Here is a 17,448-nt window from a genome sequence, read left to right as displayed (position 1 = left end):
CAGACCATGGCAACTACCTTGTGGGCAAGGAAACATGCCTCAACTTATAAGTCTCATAAGGGGACCCAGGACACCCCAAACCCATTGTAAATGTGTTATCTAATTGTTTTCTAATTTATTTTTTAATTAGGATCTTATTTTAATATGACTTGAATTTCCAATGGTATCCTTTCTTCCTGGTTATTATCTTTTCCCTTAGAAGAAAAACAAAAAGAAAGTAAAATTGTTTAACAATCAAGTCTGACAAGCATCTACAAAGTTCCACAATCATAGCTTTCTACCTCTCAAAGAAGTAAGATACATTTTCTTCTCATCTTTTGGGTTGAGCTTTGTTTTAGTCATGGTTAGACAGATTCAGTTGGTTTTTTGTTATTCTTATTTGTTACATACTATTATAATCATTATATACATTGTTTTTCTAGTTCTAGTTACTTTAATCTATATTAGTTCCAGGAAGCCTTACCATGCTTCTTTGAAGATTTCATATTCATTGTTTCTTATAGCAAAATAATATTCTGTTACATTCACGTGCCACAATTTATTTAACCCACAATCCATGGCCATTTCTCTTGTTTCCAGATCTTTGCTTCTATAAAAAGTCTGGCCATGGAACTTCCTATCTTTTATCTTCTTGTTTGCATATTCTTAACAGTGGGATTGTGATCAAAGGTCAAAGACATTTTAGTTGTTTTTTAAAAAGCATAATTCTAAATTATTATTACAGAATTTTTGGCCCAATTCACAACTCCCCTAACAATAAATTAGTGTGCTTGAATTTCCATAACATCCCTAGCATCTAATATTTCCATCTTTGCTCATAATTATCAATTTGCTGAGTGTAAAATAAAACCTTATTCATTGCTTTGATTTAAATTGTTCATATTCTTATTCTTATTATGTTATTACTATTTGAAACAATCTTTTACATTACAGTAGCATATTTCTCATTTTCTTCACCTTGGGGACAGTTGGGTACAGTTGCCAGAGTTGGATCCCCATGGTGTAATTAGCTAACACCAATCTCTTATTCCTAAAAATTGTTCCTAAAAATCTCAGTATTATTAAGAACTTTAGAGTACTAAAATAGGATCCAGAAAATCTTGGTTTGAAATCTACCCTTGAATACTTATTAGCTATGTAACCTTAAGCAAGTCACTCACGGAATTTTAATTTGTTCCTTCATGAAAAAATGGTAGTACCATTGCCAGCCTCATAGACTTGTTAGAAAAGCACTTCTTAAAACCTCAGAACACTATAGAATGATAACTTGTTACTCCTATCTTTTGCAATCCATGTTTGGGAAGGAAAACCTGTTCTTGAAAAATGGTTAAGACAATCTCAACTTGATGACTTCCAAAAATAGATGATTCACTAGCTTCTGAAGTAATCCAATCCACATTGAATGATTCTAATAGTTTGGAAGTTTTTTCTTAAAATGAAACATAATGAAGTATAACATACATGGGGTAGATCAACCTCAATTGCTGGTTACCTCTCAACCTGCTACTTGACTCATTCATTCTTATCATCCTGACTTTAGGGCAATTCAGAGATGTTTAGATTTTTTTTCTCAGTAATTGATAAAATTGCAATCTTGTTCTCATTTATCAGTTAGCTCAGAGCCCCATCTAAATTTATTGAATATTATTTAATAAATAAGAGAAACCTCTTTTCCCATAAGCATTTGCTAATTTCTTTCTATATATTAAAATCTTTCATCTCCATAGATTAATATTAAAGTTATTTACTATACAGTTTATTAACAGTGCAATCAACCATAATAAAATGACAAAAATTACTATTGATAATATCTTATCTGTGAGAAAGATAGCCAGAGTTCATTTTAACCATCATTATACTTAGAGCTGACATTTTACTTTTGATAATGGCTTTTAGGTAGTTTAATAACTCTTATGTGATCTCTTCTTGATCTTTCTAAGTCATTTGTTTTTCCTATGAGACATTTCACATTTTCTTCTATTTTTTCAGTCTTTTGATTTCATTTTGTTGTTTCTTCATGTCTCATGGAGTTTTTAACTTTCACTTGACCAATTGTAATTTTTAAGGAATTTTTTTTAGTGAGGCTTTATAACACTTAAGCCATTTGGCCAATTTGGATCCCCCCCCAATAGTATTTTGTTTTTTCTAATTACATGTAAAGATAATTTTCAACATTCACTTTTATGAAATTTTGAATTCCAAATTTTCCTTCCTTCCATTCCCTCCCCAAGATAACAAGCAATAGGATATGTTATGAATATGCAATCATACTAAACATATTTCACCTTGGTCAGGTTGTAAAATCAGAATAAAAGAGAAAAAAACCACAAGAATGAAAAAACAAATTTAAAAAAAACTGAAAATACTGTGCTTTGAACTACATTTAGATTCCATAATTCTTTCTCTGTATGTAGATGGCATTTTCTATTACAAGTCCTTTAGCATTATCTTTGATTACTGTATTGATGAAAAGAATTAAATCTATCATAGTTGATTATCACACACTAGTGCCCTGGTATCACTTCTCATAAATCTTTCCAGGTTTTACTAAAATCTGCTTGCTTGTCATTTATAATAGAACAATAGCATTCCATTACAATTATACATCACAATTGATGGACATCCCCTCAATATCCAATTATTGGATAGCAAAAAAAGAGTTACTATAAATATTTTTGTACATGTGGGTCCTATCCCCTTTATAAGATCTCTCTTGAATACAGACCCAGTAATGGATCAAAGTGGATCATTCATTTTTTTTTTAGGTTTTTGCAAGGTAAACGGGGTTAAGTAGCTTGCCCAAGGCCACACAGCTAGGTAATTATTAAGTGTCTGAGACCGGATTTGAACCCAGGTACTCCTGACTCCAAGGCCGGTGCTTTATCCACTACGCCACCTAGCCGCCCCTGGATCATTCATTTTTACAAGATTTCTAAATTCCATTTTTTTTCTCCCTATCTCCCCTTCTGTTTTCTGGAAAGGGTAGTTTGATATAGAATATACATGTGCTATCATGTCAAATATATTTTCTTATTAGTCTCAGTTGTGGAAAGGAAATCAAAAGGGAAAAAAACACTAGTCAGAATAAAGTAACTGAAAAAAGTAATTTTTGATCTGCATTCAGAGTCCATCATTTCTTTATCTGGATATGGATAACATTTTCCTTTATGAGACCTTTTTACTTGATTTGGATTATTGTATTGCTGAAAAGAATTGAGACCTAAAAAAAAAAAAGAATTGAGTCATTCCTAATCGATCATCACACAATATTGCTAATACTGTGTACATTGTTTTTCTGGTTCTGCTTATTTCATTTTGTATCAGTTCAGACAAGTCTTTCCAGGTTTTTCTGAAATGTACCTGCTCATCATTTCTTATTGCACAATAGTATTCCGTTACATTCATATGCCACTGCTTATTCAGCCATTCCTCAGATGATAGGCAACTCCTCAATTTCCAATACTTTGCCAGCACAACAATGGCTACTATAAATATTTTTACAGATTCTTTCTCCTTTTTTTATGATCTCTTTGGGATATAGACCTAGTAATGGGCATTACTGTGTGATGATTTGCATAGTTTGGTTTCCCTTTGGTCATAGTTGCAATGTTCCAAAGGACAGAATGGATGGATCAAATCACAACTCCACCAACAATGCATTAGTGTCCCAATTTTCCCACATCCACTCCAACATTTACCATTTTCCTTTTTGTCATATTAGCCAATTTGATAAGTATGAAATGGTATCTTAATTTCTCTGATCAATAGTGATTTAGAATGCTTCTTCATATGCCTATAGATAGCACTGATAGCTTCATCTGAAAACTGCATGTTCATATCCTTTGATTATTTATCAATTAGGGAATGGCATGTATTCTTATAAATGTGACTCAGTTCTCTATATATTTGAGAAATGAGGCCTTTATCAAAAACACTGATATTGTTTCCCAGCTTTCTGCTTTCCTTTTAACTTTGACCACAATGACTCTGTGCAAAAACTTTTCAATTACTGTAATCAGAATTGCCCATTTTGCATTTCATAATGTTCTCTGTCTCTTTCACTTTTAAATTCTTTCCTTCTCCATAGATCCAACAGGTAAATCCTTCCTTGTTCTGCTAATTTGCTTATGGTATCACCTTTCATATCTAAAGCATTTACCCATTTTGACTTTATCTTGACATACATGTAAGATGGTCTTAATCTGGTTTCTGACTTACTATTTTCTAGTTTTTCCAGCAGTTTTTGTCAAATAATGAGTTATTATTCCAGAAGCTGGATTTAGCAAATAGTCTTTGGATTTCTCAGATTAGTCATTTACTCCTGTATTTTGTGAACCTAAGCTATTACACTGATCTACCATTTCTTAGCCAATACCAAATAGTTTTATTGGCTGCCACTTTATAATTTTTTACTTCTATTTTAAATGTTATTTTATTTTTTCAACATTCACCTTTTGCAAGCTTTTGAGTTCCACATTTTTTCTACCGCCCTCTCTTCTCTACCCCATCTACATGCCTAGGAGTAATCTGATATAAGTTATACATGTATCATCATGTTTAACATATTTCCTATTAGTTATGCTATGAAAGAAGAAACAGAACTAAAGGGGAAAACTCATGAGGAAAAAAACCCCATAAAACAAGTTTTAAAAAGTGAAAATAATATGCTTTGGCCTGCATTCAGACTCCATAATATTTTGCTCTGTTTATAGATGGCATTTTCCATCACAAGAAGGATATTGAATTGTCCTTCATTGCTGAATTGCTGGGAAGAGCTAAATTTATTAGAGCTGATCCTCATATAGTGTTGCTATTAATGTGTATAATATTCTCCTGGTTCTGCTCACTTCATTCAATATCAGTTCATGCAAGTTTTTTTCAGCTTTTCTGAAGTCCATCTGCTAATGATTTCTTACAGAATAACAGTACTCTATCATGTTCATATACTATAACTTTTTTCATTCATTCCTCAAATGATGGGCCTCCCCTATTTTCCAATTCTTTGCTATAAAGAGCCTCTATAAATATTTTTTTTGTGTGCATGGTGGGTCTATTGCCATTCTTTATAATCTCTTTAGGATAAAGACCTAGTAGTGGTAGCATTGGATCAAAGGGTATATACAGCATAATATAGTTTTAGATCTGGCAAGTCTACTCTACTTCTTTGTTCCCCCCCATTAATTCCTTTGATATTTTTGACCTTTTGTTCCTCTAGATGAATTTAGTTATTATTTTTTCTAGCTCAATCAAGTAATTTTTTGGTAGTTTGATTAGTATGACACCAAATAAATAAGTTAATAAAATTAATCATTTTTATTATATTAGCTTGACCTATCCATAAACAATTAATATTTTTCAAATAATAATAATATTTTGACCTTCATTTTCTTTTTTTCTTTTTCTTTTCTTTTTTTTAGTTTTTTTGCAAGGCAATGGGGTTAAGTGGCTTGCCCAAAGCCACACAGCTAGGCAACTATTAAGTGTCTGAGGCTGAATTTGAACTCAGGTACTACTGACTCCAGGGCCAGTGCTCTATCCACTGATCAACCTAGCAGCCCCCTGTTCTTCTTTTCAAAGCAAACTACTACATCAGGGAGGTGAAGCCATGACAAACAGATGAACTGGATTTGAATGAGGAAGTATTGTTCTAAGTCTTCAGTCTTTTTTCTCCTCCAGAGTCATCTGGGTCCAGTGATCAGATATGAATCAAAATTATTGAAAATGGTCCTGGTTGAGGGGTAATCAGGGTTCAGTAACATGCCCAAGGTCATTAAGCTAGTAAATGTCAGAGTTTGGATTCAAACTCCGATCCCCCTAATTCTAAGGCCAGTGCTCTATCCATTGTACAACCTTATGTGAAAACTGTTTTGCAATTGTGTTCATATAGTTCTGGTGTTTGGTAGACTCCCAAATATCTTATATTGTACAATTATTTTAAATGGAATTTCTCTTTTGATCTCTTGATGCCGGGCTTTATTGGGAACAGATAGAAATGCTGATGATTTATATGGGTTTATTTTGTAATCTTTGTATTTTGCTAAAGGTGTTAATTTTCCAAGTAAATTTTTAGTAGATTCTCTAGGATTCTTTAAATATACCATTATCAATATTGGAAGGGATGTGGGAAATCTGGGACACTAATATATTGTTGGTGGAGTTGTGAATTCATCCAACCTTTCTGGAGAGCAATTTGGAATTATGTCCAAAGGGCAACAAAAATGTATGTACCCTTTGATCCAGCAATACCACTACTGGGTCTATACCTTGAAGAGATTAGGGAAAAGGGTAAAAACATCACTTGTACAAAAATATTCATAGCAGCCCTGTTTGTGGTGGCAAAAAATTGGAAACTGAATGAATGTTCATCAATTGGGGAATAATAAACTGTGATATATATATATATATATATATATATATATATATATATATGTGTGTGTGTGTGTGTGTGTGTATATATATATATATATATATACATATGTGTGTGTGTGTGTGTGTGTGTGTGTGTGTGAGATGGAATACTATTGTTCTATTAAAAAACCAGGAGGGATGGGAATTCAGGGAAGCCTGAAAGGATTTGCATGAACTTCTGCTGAGCAAAATGAACAGAAACAGAAAAACATTGTACACCCTAACAGCAACATGGGGATGATGATCAACCTTAATGGACTTGCTCATTCCATCAGTGCAACAACTAGGGACAATTTTGGACTATCCGCAATGGAGAATACCATCTGTATCCAGAGAAAGAATTGTGGAGCTTGAACAAAGATCAAAGACTTTTACCTTTAATTAAAACAAAAACCATTATTTTATTATGTAATTTTGCCATCTCTTATACTTTATTTTTCTTCTTTAAGGATATGATTTCTCTCATCAGATTCAACTTAGATCAATGTATAAAATGGAAACAATGTAAAGACTAACAGACTGCCTTCTGTGGGGGAGAGGGAAGCAAGATTAGGGGAAGAATTGTAAAATTAAAATAATTAAATAAATATAATTAAAAGTTAAAAAAATAAATATGCCATCATATAAAAAAGTGATAGTTTTGTTTCCTCATTACCTAATTCTTTAAATTTCTTTTTTTCTCTTATTGCTAAAGCTAATATTTCTAGAACAATATTGAATAATAATGGAAACAATGGGCATCCCTGTTTTACCCCTGATCTTATTGGGAAAGTTTCAAGCTTATCCTCTTCACATATGCTTTCTAATTGTTTTAATTTATTTTTTATTATTTATATATAACTTAATGTTATTATTATGTTTAATAATTTAATTAAATAATTGCTAATGGTTTTAGATAGGTACTATTATCATTTTAAGAAAAATATCACTTATTCATATACTCTTTAATGTGTGCTGTATGTGGTCAAAAGCTTTTTCTAAGGTCAAAATGACTACCTTTATAGACATGGAGGTTGATACCATAAGCAAATTAGTAGAAGAAGGAATATCTGTCAGATCTATAAGGAAGAGAAGAATTTATGATCAAAAGAGTAGAGAACATGATGAAATGCAAAATGGATAATTTTGATTACATTAAATTGAAAAGTTTCTGCAGAAACAAAACCATTGCAACCGAGATCAGAAGGAAAGCAGAAAGATAAGAAATAAGTTCTATACTGTTTCTAATAAAGGCCTCTTTTCTCAAATATTTAGAGAATTGAGTCAAATTTATAAGAATACAAGTCATTCCCCAACTATTAAATAGTCAGTTTCTAGATGAAGACATCAAATCTATCTATAGGCATATGAATAAATGCTCTAAATCACTATTGATCAGAGAAATGCAAATTAAGATACCACTACATACTTATTAGATTGACTAATATGACAAAAAAGAAAATAATAAATGTTGGAGTGGATATGAGAAAATTGGGACACTAATGTACTGTTGGTAGAGTTGTGAACTGAACCAAGTATTCTGTAGAACAATTTAGAACTATGTCTAAAAGGAAACCAAATTGTGCATACAATTTGATGCAGCCATATCTCTACTAGGTCTGTATCCCAAAAGATAATAAAAAGGGAAAAGAACCTGCAAAAATATTTAAGCAGCCCTTTCTATGTTGACAAAATATTGGAAATTGAGGGAATTTCCATTATTTGGAGAATGACTATAAAGTTGTTGTGTATGGATGTAATGAAATATTATTGTGCAATAAGAAATGATGAGCAGACAGATTTTAGAAAAACCTGGAAAGACTTATAGGAATGAGGATGAGAAAAGTGAGAGGAACCTGGAGAACATTGTCCACAGTAACAGTAACATTGTGGGATGATTAACTTATAGATGTAGCTCTTTTTAGCAATACAGTGATCAAAGACAATTCTAAAGCACCTGTGATGGAAAATGCCATACATAATCAGAGAAAGAACTATGGAGTCTGAATGTAGACTCACTTTTTTAAAAATTTACTTTTGGGGTGGCTAGGTGGTGCAGTGGATAAAGCACTGGCCCTGGAGTCAGGAGTACCTGGGTTCAAATCCGATCTCAGACACTTAATAATTACTTAGCTGTGTGGCCTTGGGCAAGCCACTTAACCCCTTTTGCCTTGCAAAAACCTAAAAAAAAATTTAAAAAAATTTTCTTTTTGGGGGTTTTTTATTGATTCTTCTTTCAACATGACTAATATGTAAATATGTTTAACATGATTATACATGTTTAACTTATATCATATTGTGTGCTGTCTTGAGGAGGGGGAGGGAGGGGAGATAAATATTGTTGAAAAATATCTCTACAATTGGAAAAAAATTTTAAAATAAACAGAAAAAGCCTTTCTGTATCTATTAAAATAATCATATGATTTCTATTAGTTTTGTTATTGATATAGTGAATAATGCTGATAGTTTTCCTAATACTGAACAAGCCCTGCATTCCTGGTATAAATCCCACCTGGTCAAAGTGTATTATCCTCATGATAAATTTTTGTAATCTCTTTGCTAATATTTTGTTTAAAAATTTTGCATCGCTTTTCATTAGAAAAAAGATTGAACTTTAATTTTTTTCTCTGTTTCTACTCTTTCTGGTATAGGTATCAGCACCATATGTGTGTCAAAAGAAGAATTTGGTGGGCTTTTTTTTCACTTCTTTTTCCAAGTAATACATATAGTAATGGAAACAATTGTCCTTTACGTATCTGATAGAATTCACTTGTTTTTTTTTTGTTTTGTTTTTTGTTTTTAGGTTTTTGCAAGGCAAATGGGGTTAAGTGTCTTGCCCAAGGCCACACAGCTAGGTAATTATTAAGTGTCTGAGACCGGATTTGAACCCAAGTACTCCTGACTCCAAGCCGGTGCTTTATCCACTGTGCCACCTAGATACCCCTCTAACTTTCAATTTTATTAACTTCTCCTTTGATTTTCAGAATTTCTAATTTGGTGTTTAATCAGAGATTTTAAATTTGTTATAGATTTTTTTAGTTGCATGCCCAGTTTATTGATCCTGTTCCCTATTCTATTCATGTAAGTAGATTTAGAGACAGACAATCTCCCCTAAGTTCTACTTTGACTGCATCCTCTAAATTTTGGTATGTTATCTCATTATTATTGTCTTTGATGACACTGTTGATTGTTTCTATGATTTATTGTTTGACCCTGTCATTCTTTAGTATTATATTATCCGGTTTCCAGTGAACTTTCAAGCAATCTTTCCATGGACCTTTATTACATGTAATTTCATTAAATCATAATCTGAAAAGGATGCAGTTAATATTTCTGCCATTTTGCATTTGATTATAAGGTTTTTTTAAAAGCCCTAAAATAAGGTCAATTTTTGTATTTTTTCCAGAAGTCTAATATTTAACCTTTAAAAAATTACTTCACTTCCTTAAGTTCTTTTTTGCTCATTTTGCAGTTAGGTTTAGGTTAGGTTTATCTAGTTTTGAGAGGAGAGGGTTGAGGTCCCTCACTAATATAGTTTTGCTGTCTATTTATTGCTATAACCCACTTAGCTTCTCCTTTAAGAATTTGGATGGGGACAGCTAGGTGGCACAGTGGACTCAGGCACTTAATAATTACCTAGCTGTGTGGCCTTGGGCAAGTCACTTAACCCCATTTGCCTTGCAAAAATAGCTAAAAAAAAAGAATTTGGATTAATTCACTAACACAAAAATTGACCATGTACTAGGGCATAAAAACCTAAGGATCAATTGCAGAAAGGCAGAAATAGTGAATACATCTTTCTCAGAGCATAATGCAATAAAACCATATGTAATATTGACCCAGGGAGATATAGATCCAGAACTAATTGGAAACTAAATAACCTAATTTTAAAAAATGAGTGAATCAAGCAACAAATTATAGAAAGAATTAATTATTTCATCCTAGATAATGACAATAATGAAACAACATACCAAAACCTATGGGATACACTCAAGGCGACTGTTAGGGGATATATTATATCTTCAAATGCTTACATGAATAAATTAGAGAGAGAAGAAATCAATGAACTAAATATGCAACTAAAATAATTAGAGAAAGAACAAATTAAAAACCCCCAATAAATACCAAATTAGAAATTCTAAAAATTAAAAGAGAAATTAATAAAATTGAAAGCAAAAAACAAGAGCTCATTTTATGGGAAAAAAAATCAATAAAATTGGGGGTGGCTAGGTGGCATAGTGGATAAAGCACCGGCCCTGGAGTCAGGAGTACCTGGGTTCAAATCTAACCTCAGACACTTAATAATTGCCTAGCTGTGTGGCCTTGGGCAAGCCACTTAACCCCATTTGCCTTGCAAAGACCAAAACAATAAAATTGATAAATCTCTGGTCAATTTGATTAAAAAAAAGAAAGAAGAAAACCAAACTGCTAGCATCATAAATGAAAAAGGAGAACTCACCACCAATGAGGAGGAAATTAAAGTAATAATTCAGAATTATTTTGCCCAACTCTATGCCAATAAATTTGACAATCTAAGTGAAATGGATGAATATTTACAAAAATATAAGTTGGCCAAATTAAATAAAGAGAAAATTAAAAACCTAAATAAACCTATCTCAGAGAAAGAAATTCAACAAGTCATTATTGAACTCCCTAAGGAAAAAATCTCCAGGGTCAGATGGATTCACAAGTGAATTTTATCAACCATTTAAGGAACAATTAGGTCCAATTCTATATAAACTCTTTGAGAAAATAGGTGAAGACAGAACTCTGCCTAACTCTTTCTATGACACCAATATGGTGCTGATAACCTAAACCAGGAAGAGTTAAAAGAGAGAAAGAAAATTACAGACCTATTTCCCTAATGAGTGTAGATGCAAAAATCTTAAATATAATCTTAGCAAAATTATTACAACAAGTTATCACTAGGATAATACATTATAACCAAGCAAGATTTATCCCAGGAATGCAAGGTTGGTTCAATATTAGGCAAACTGTCAGTATAATTAATTATATCAACAACAAACCTATCAGAAATTATGATTATATCAATAGAAGCTGAAAAAGCTTTTGACAAAAAACAGCACCCATTCATACTAAAAACACTAGAAAATGTAGGAATAAATGAACTGTTCCTTAGAATATAGTATCTATCTGAAACCATCAACAAGCATTATATGTGATGGGGATAGACTAGAGGCATTCCCAGTAAGATCAGAGGTGAAACAAGGGTGCCCATTATCACCACTACTATTCAATACTGTATTAGAAATGTTAGCTTCAGATTTACACCTGGACTTCCAGCCAAGATGGTAGAGAGAAGCCAGGCTGTGTGCTAAGGTTTCCTGATCTTCCCTCATAAACAATATGAAACAAATCTCATAATGGAAGTCCTATCAACAAAACCCAAAAAGAGAAGTGAGAAAAGCAACACATACCTCAAGGTCTGTCTTCAGGGATCTGGGCTGTGGCAAGTGCAGAGCACCAACAGCCAGTGCGGGAGGGAAGAGAGTCAGACTAATCTAAGGTCAGCCCTGATGGCTTTCCTGGTGGGAACAACTTGGCTCTGAGAAACAACCAGAGAGTGGAGGTGTTGCCATGGGAATGACAGTCTGGGATTTACAGGAAGGGCTGGAGAGTAGGTTCTAGCTTCTATCACCCCTACTGGCTTGGAGGAGATACTATGTTCAGTGAGAAAAGCCTCCAACATCCCCTACTGGCAAGCTGGAGATATTATACTGAGTGAGTAAAGCCTCTAGGGATCTCAATACCAAACCTCTGTGAACCAGCCCCTTCCCCCAACACAAGATCTTAGGAAAATGAAGAAAGACCAGTGTTAAGGGGGGACCATAGAAAAATTCCTAGAAGGAAAAGACCCTAATGCAGAGAGACATAGAACCTCAGCACAGAAGGATTTCCTTGAAGAAATAAGGAAGGAGTTTAAAAATCAATTGGAGGGGGCAGCTAGGTGGCGTAGTGGATACAGCACTGGCCCTGGAGTCAGGAGTACCTGATTTCAAATCCAGCCTCAGACACTTAATAATTACCTAGCTGTGTGGCCTTGGGCAAGCCACTTAACCCCATTGCCTTGCAAAAAATCTAAAAAAAAATCAATTGGAAAATTTGGGAAAAGAAATGTTAGCTTCAGCAATAAGAGAAAAAAAAGAAATTGAAGGAATTAGAATTGGGAAGGAAGAGACAAAACTCTCACTCTTTGCAGATGACATGATGATATACCTAGGGAATACCAAAACATCATCTAAAAAACTACTATAAATAATTAGCAACTTTAGCAAAGTCACAGGATATAAATTCTCAACATTTATATATGTATGTGTATGTATACACACACACACACAAATATTATATAAATATATATATATAATATATATATATATATTATATATATATATGACTAGCAAGATATAGCAGAAAGAGCTAGAAAGAAATCCCATTCAAATTAACCTCTGACAATATAAAATACCTAGGAGTCTACCTGCCAAGGCAGACTCAAAAACTTTTTGAAAACAATTACAAAACACTTCTCACACAAATAAAATCAGATTTAAATAACTGGGCAAACATCAACTGCTCATAGATAGGCCAAGCTAATATAATAAAAATGACAATTCTACCAAAACTAAACTACTTGTTTAGTACCCTACCAATCAGAATTCCAAAAAATTACTTTAATGAGTTAGAAAAAGTTGTAAGTAAATTCATATGGAGAAATAAAAAGTCAAGAATTGCCAGGAGCTTAATGAAAAAAAAGTACAAAAGAAGGTGGCTTAGCCTTACCAGATCTAATATTATATTATAAAGCATCAGTCATCAAAACTATCTTGTACTGGCTAAGAAATATAGTGGTGGACCAGTGGAATAGACTAGGTGCAAAAGCAGGAAATGATTATAGTAATCTGCTGTTTGATAAACCCAAAGAGTCCAACTATTGGGATAAAAACTCTTCCTTTGATAAAAACTGTTGGGAAAATTGGAAGTTAGTATGGAAGAAAGTTAGACCAACAGCTCACACCCTATACCCAGATAAGATCATAATGGATACAGGACCTAGAAATAAAAAACAATATTATAAGCAAACTAGAAGATCAAGGAGTAGTTTAACTGTCAGATCTGTGGAAAGGGGAACAGTTTATGACCAAGGAAGAGATGGAGAACATCATTAAAAAACAAACTAGATAATTTTGATTACATTAAATTAAAAAGCTTTTGCAACAGACAAAAACCATTGTAACCAAGATCAAAAGAAATGTAGGAAATTGGGAAACAATTTTTACAAATTGTATTTCTGACAAAGGACTCATTTTTAGAATATACATAGAACTGAATTAAATTTTCAAAAAAAACCAAGCCATTCCCCAATTGACAAATGGTCAAAGGATATGCAAAGGGAATTTACAGCTGAGGAAATCAAAGCGATCCATACCCTATGAAAAATTGCTATCAATCATTACTTATTAAAGAAATGCAAATTAAAGCATCTCTGAGATACCACCTCACACCTCTCAGACTGGCCAATATGACCAAAAAGGACAATGATCAATGTTGGAAGGGAAGTGGGAAATTTGGGACACTAATACATTGTTGGTGGAGCTATGAACTCATCTAACCTTTCTGGAGAGCAATTTGGGATTATGCCCAAAGGGCAACAAAAATGTGCATACTCTTTGATCCAGCAAAACCACCACTGGGTCTATACCCTGAAGAGATGATGAAAAAGGGTAAAAACATTACTTGTACAAAAATATTTATAGTAGCCCTGTTTGTGGTGGCAAAGAATTGGAAATCAAGTAAATGTCCTTCAATTGGGGAATGGCTTAATAAACTGTGGTATATGTATGTCATGGAACACTATTGTTCTATTAGAAACCAGGAGGGATGGGAATTCAGGGAAGCCTGGAGGGATTTGCATGGACTGATGCTGAGCGAAACAAGCAGAACCAGAAAAACACTGTACACCCTAACAGCAACATGGGGGTGATGCTTAACCTTGATGAACTTTCTCATTCTATCAGTGCAACAACCAGGGACAATTTTGGACTATTTGAAATGGAGAATACCATCTGTATCCAGAGAAAGAATTGTGGAATTTGAACAAAGACCAAAGACTATTACCTTCAATTTAGGGGAAAAAAAACCCCAAACATTATCTTATTATGTAATTTTGCTATCTCTTACATTTTATTTTTCTTCCTTAAGGATATGATTTCTCTCATCAGATTCAACTTAGATCAATCTATACCATGTAATTCATTGTAAAGACTAACAGAATGCCTTCTGTGGGAGGTGCGGGGAAGGGAAGCAAGAATGGGGGGGGGGGGAATTGTAAAACTCAAAATAAATAAAATCTTTCTAAAAAAAGAATTTGGATGAATTACCACTTGGTGCATATTGTTTAGTATTGATATTGCTTCACTGTCTATGGTACCCTTTAGCAAGATGTAATTATTGTCTTATCTCTTTTAACTAGCTCTATTTTTCCTTTTCCTTTGTCTGAAATTGGGATTGCTACCTCTGCTTTTTTTTTTTTTGACTTCAGTTGAAGAAAATTATATCCTACTTTAGGCTTTTACTTTTACTCTGTGTAGATCTCTACATCAAATGTGTTTCTCAGAAACAACATATTGTAGGATTCTTGTTTTTAATCCACTATACTATAAACTTCCATTTTATGGGAGAGTCTACCCCTTTCACATGTTCAAATTGACTACAATATTCCTTGGAATTTTCATTTTGAGATCACTTTTATTTTAAGATCTCTTTGAGATCTCTTTGGTAGATTCTTTCAATTACTATTTTACCCTCTGGGTTTAGGATATCAGGGCATTTTTCCTTGATTATTTCCTAAAAGATGTAGTCAAGACTCTTTTTTAAAAAAAATCACGTCTTTTAGGTATTCCAATAATTCATAAATTATCTCTCATGAATCTAGTTTTAGATCAGTTGTTTTTTTCAATGAGGTATTTACATTTTCTTCTGTTTTCATTCTTTTGATTTTGTTTGATTTCTCAGAGTCCTTAGCTTCCACTCACTTAATTCTAATTTTGAAGGAATTATTTTTCTCAGTTAGCTTTTGTATCTCCTTTTCCATTTAACCAATTCTACTTTTTAAGTTGTTTAGTAGATTTTTAAAAAAATTTAGTCTATTTAAGGAATTCTTTTCTTCTGTCAATTTCTGTCCTTCCTTTTCCAAGTTATTGACTCTCTCTTGCATTCTTCTCATTTCTTTTCCCATTTTTTTCTACCTCTCTTATTTGATTTTTAAAATACTTTTTGAATTCTTCCAAGGTTTTTGGGCTTGAGACCAATCCATATTCTCCTTTGAAGTTTTTCTTTTGCAAGGCAAATGGGGTTAAGTGGCTTGCCCAAGGCCACACAGCTAGGTAATTATTAAGTGTCTAAGGCCGCATTTGAACTCAGGTACTCCTGACTCCAGAGCTGGTGCTCTATCCACTGCGCCACCTAGCTGCCCAAGAATTCACTTGTTAATCCATTTGACCATGGAGATTATTACTTTTTTTTTTTAGATTTTTCAAGGCAATAGGGCTAAGTGGCTTGCCCAAGGCCACACGGCTAGGTAATTATTAAGTGTCTGAGGTCAGATTTGAACCCAGGTACTCCTGACTCCAAGGCTGGTACTCTATCCACTGTGCCACCTAGCCACCCCTCCTTTGAAGTTTTACACATAGGCCTTTTGACATTGTTGTCCTTTTCTGAATTTGTTCTTTAATATTCCCTGTCACCATAGTAGCTTTCAAGGACAGGGTTCTTTTCTCTTTGTTTTTTTTTTTTTTTTTGCTCATTTCAAATTCTATTTCTTGATTTTAAAAGTTGAGCTCTGCTCCTGGGGTACAGAGGGCACTGTTCTAAGCTTCTTGTGCTGGGGACTTGTGCTGGCTTTCTTCACTAGGGACTCAAGTTTTGGAAACTTGCCAGCCCAACTTTGTTGTGTCCTGGGTTCTAGGATTGAGAGTTTGCCTTCTCCACTGGAACTGGAGGTTTCACAACTGACCTGCTGAGCCAGGACCAAGGAACCTCTGCTGCTGATCTGTGCTGTTACTGAGAGCATCCTGCTGGCTTGCTTAGATACCTTCTACCCAGGGCTATGCTGTCCTTTTACCCAAATGAAACAGTCATTTCCAGAAGTCCTAAATTATCTTAAGCTGGAAAATTGTTTTACTGTGTATAGAGTCTGTCAGTCCAGAATCTATTTAGAGGCTTGATTTAATCTTGTTTCTGAAGGAAAGTAAGAGTTCAGGCAACTTCCTGACTTTTCTCCATCTTGGCTCTGCTCTGTTTTTTTAAATTTTTGAGAACTTTTATTGTTTGATAATTTAAAATATGACATTGAAATAATTTGTTTCTTCATCTTTTTGTCTTCTAGCTCCATTATCTTAATTTTTCTCTCTTTGGATAAAGAGCTGTGATTTTATGTATCTTGTACACTCAATATAGACTCAGTATAGATTGGCAACTTATTGGTAGCTGGTAGTCTAAGCAAATTGTCTGGGACACTGAGAGATTAAATGACTTGCATATGGTTGAAAAACTAGAACATGTTAGAGGTAAGACTTGGTTTCAGGTCCTCCTAACTCTGTGACTGGCTAATCACTGTACCATGCCTTAATTTGTAGATAATCTTCTAGTGATTTAATTTCTAAAATTTCTTCTTCATGTCTGCATTTCAGTCTTCCACCAGGTTATTTTTTTCCTCAGAGAATATACCATTAATTCCACTGACTGTTCTAGGCCGAGTCTTACCCACCCATCCCCACTTCCACCCCCTTCAGTTCTTTCACTGACTTTGTAACTGCTTTAATACAAGTCAGATCTTTCTTCACTTCTTTTCTTGAATTTCTTAACTGCCCCAAAGATTTTTATGATAGATCTATATTTTGCTTTGGAATGTCTTTTTTTTGTTGGTGTTATGTGCATATCCCTCGGAAGACTTCCCATTTTCCCCTACTTGACCTTTCTTAGTCCATATTTATTCACATAATATTCTTGTAGGGACTTTTTTTCTCTTACTCTTTTGCTTACTAA

Source organism: Macrotis lagotis, chromosome 8 (assembly GCF_037893015.1).
Source record: "Macrotis lagotis isolate mMagLag1 chromosome 8, bilby.v1.9.chrom.fasta, whole genome shotgun sequence".
Taxonomy (NCBI): domain Eukaryota; kingdom Metazoa; phylum Chordata; class Mammalia; order Peramelemorphia; family Peramelidae; genus Macrotis; species Macrotis lagotis.
Note: the sequence above shows the minus strand (reverse complement) of the source record.